The sequence below is a fragment of the Otolemur garnettii genome, unplaced genomic scaffold (genome assembly GCF_000181295.1).
Source record: "Otolemur garnettii isolate 467f Iridium unplaced genomic scaffold, OtoGar3 scaffold00002, whole genome shotgun sequence".
Lineage (NCBI taxonomy): Eukaryota > Metazoa > Chordata > Mammalia > Primates > Galagidae > Otolemur > Otolemur garnettii.
The window spans coordinates 24,410,614-24,413,096 of NW_003852397.1; the positions used below are offsets into that span (position 1 = coordinate 24,410,614).

Below are 2,483 nucleotides of genomic sequence, written 5' to 3' on the forward strand. Positions count from 1 at the left end.
CCTGGGTGGGCCGCATGTGGCCCTCGGGCTGTAGTTTGAGGATGCCTGGTTGAGCCCATAGGGGATGTCTTAAATGACTTGTGTTATATAATGCAAAGGATTTAACCCAATGCTTTGTAAAGAGCTGCCAAGTAGTAAAGATTTCTTAAATGGTGCAAATTTACAGGTATCTCAGTGGCTAAAGAAGTCATTATCCTGCTTGTTAGGCATAAAAGAAAGGGGTCTATTGGCATACAGAGTGAAAATTTTCTGGAATCAGTGAAAGAGGGCACTTTTTGCAACATTTTGAGGCTGGATCTGGAATGTATCTTTTGCTCTGTTGATCAGATCATATTCTTTGGAATCTACTGATAGTTACTAACAGTTGCACATGGTTTTTAACATGTAAGTAAAATTATTTGGCACTGATGAGCCAAATAATCTTTTTCAGTCCCATTTGAACTCTTGGCCACACTTAGAAGATGATTCTTAGAAGATTATTTGTAAGTGTGATGACTGGGTGCTCACACACATACGTGAGATTTGCCTCCCTTAAGCCTTGTCATGATGTCGGCACATTGCTCATCAGACGTGCAGAAAACAGAGAGCTCTGTGCTACACCTGACATTAGATCGCGTGCACATTCTATTTAAGTAGATTTTAATTCCTGCAGTTATATTGATAGAGACATCAATTTTGTTAACTAGCAAAATGCCACCCAGACTTATATCTATGTAATCAATGTGAGTTTTAAAAATTTAAATCATAAATGATTGATGAAACTACTATTATGAACAGAGAACCATCTGGGTTACTATAGAGGCCATGGAGATTAATAAGACTCAAGGCCTGCCCTCAAAGGGGTTATAATCTAAGCAAGGATAATTGTGAAAATAAGCACTAAGGTAAAGAAGAATAAAATCAATTTTATAGGAGAGGAATAAACATGGAGATTAAGTGGACAAAAAAAGTTTCAAGGAAAAAGTGAATTTTAGGATGAGTTTTGCAGATAAATATGATTTCGAGAGACCGACAGTATTTAAACTTTCAAATCACTTACTCGAATAAACTTTTATTATGTTTATAATCATGTATTACTTAAAAATTTTAGCTGCTTCTCTTTAAGAGTTGTGAGCAACACAAAGATTTGTGAATACTTCTATGCTATTTGAAATAAATGAAGTGTATGGGCATACTCTTAAAATATAAAGAATGATATGAGAGGCTTCTGTATGCTGTCGGTCATAGAAAGCTCTGAGCACCTGTACAGCAGAGGGTGGGCCGGACTCACAGCACTGTACTTTGACAGTTGTCCAGACACCACAGACAGATGAGAGAGAGAGTACACACGTACCTGCACACTTCTGTGTGTTCGGAAGTAGTAGAAGACAAAACTGTAGAGGCAGTTTTGAATGACAACATCTTGTGAACCATTTGCTAGATAATAGGGAGTTAAGGAAAGTTTCTGAGGAAGGGACTGCTGTGACTGGAAGTGGGATTTGTGAAGACTAAGTGGCTTGTGGGAAGCAGGAACCTGGCCGCGTGGAGGTTTGTGGTCTGTAGGAGAACACTGTTGACCTTACTACAATTGATGAGGAGATGAAAGGCCATGATAGCTTAAACGAAAGTGATGGCCACAGGCAGGAAATGCTTAAGAGAGCTGTGAAATATCTTGTTTTAACTTGGACTCTGGACTGGAGGAGGAGAGATCCATTATGGGAGCTAAAACAAAAGTGGGTGGCAGTATTTTAAGGTATAAGGAACTTTTGTGAGGATCCAGGAAGAGCGATCATTTCAGAAGGGCCTCGGAGGAATCGCAATTGGAAGCCAACTGCGTCATGCCCCACATGGCTCTGAGGAGAAGCCTCACTGCTTGCCTCCAGGTGCCCCTGAACATCCTCTCCCTTCTCTGTGCCCCCTTGACCATCTTCCTATACCTACTCAGAATTTTCCAGCTCATAACTTCAACTCACATGTAGTTTTATTTGCCCAGAACTCTACAGCCCTAACTCCAACCTATGAACCCTCAGCTTCAACTTCTCTGGCTCATTGACAATAGTCTCTCGGCCTTCTCATTCTAAAATTCCTTCAAGCAACAGCTAATTGACTCAGGTCTTCTCTCCTAAGGTCCCTGGCAGGGTGGATCACATCTAACTAAATCACTGAGGTCAGTGGCAGGCTGGGGTCGGGCCCGTACAGGGTACATGATGTAGAACTTGATAGTCAAGGCCTGCTCCTCTATTCAGAGATTGTGGAGTGGGAAGAAAGGGTTAAATGTCTTATCAATTTTCGCTTATTGTCATCTCGATAACTGGTTACGTGGAATTTCAGAATTTGAGCCTAGAAATCTGGAAGAAAAGTGGTGACATTAACTAAAATAAGGAGAGTACATGGGCAAGCCAAGTTTGTGGGACATGGTGAGTTAGGATACTGATTGGATAATAATATGAAGATATTCCTGTTGGATTTTCTTAAAACTGGATAACAGGAGTTCTTGAGGCAGG

General features: G+C 40.8%; 1 non-coding gene across 1 annotated transcript; it reads left to right on the plus strand.

Moving 5' to 3' along the window:
- Nucleotides 1-464: 464 nt before the first annotated feature.
- On the plus strand, nt 465-571 carry LOC111725853. Its single transcript, XR_002773812.1, has one exon. It is a non-coding gene; the product is annotated as a small nucleolar RNA U13 (small nucleolar RNA).
- Nucleotides 572-2,483: the final 1,912 nt, after the last annotated feature.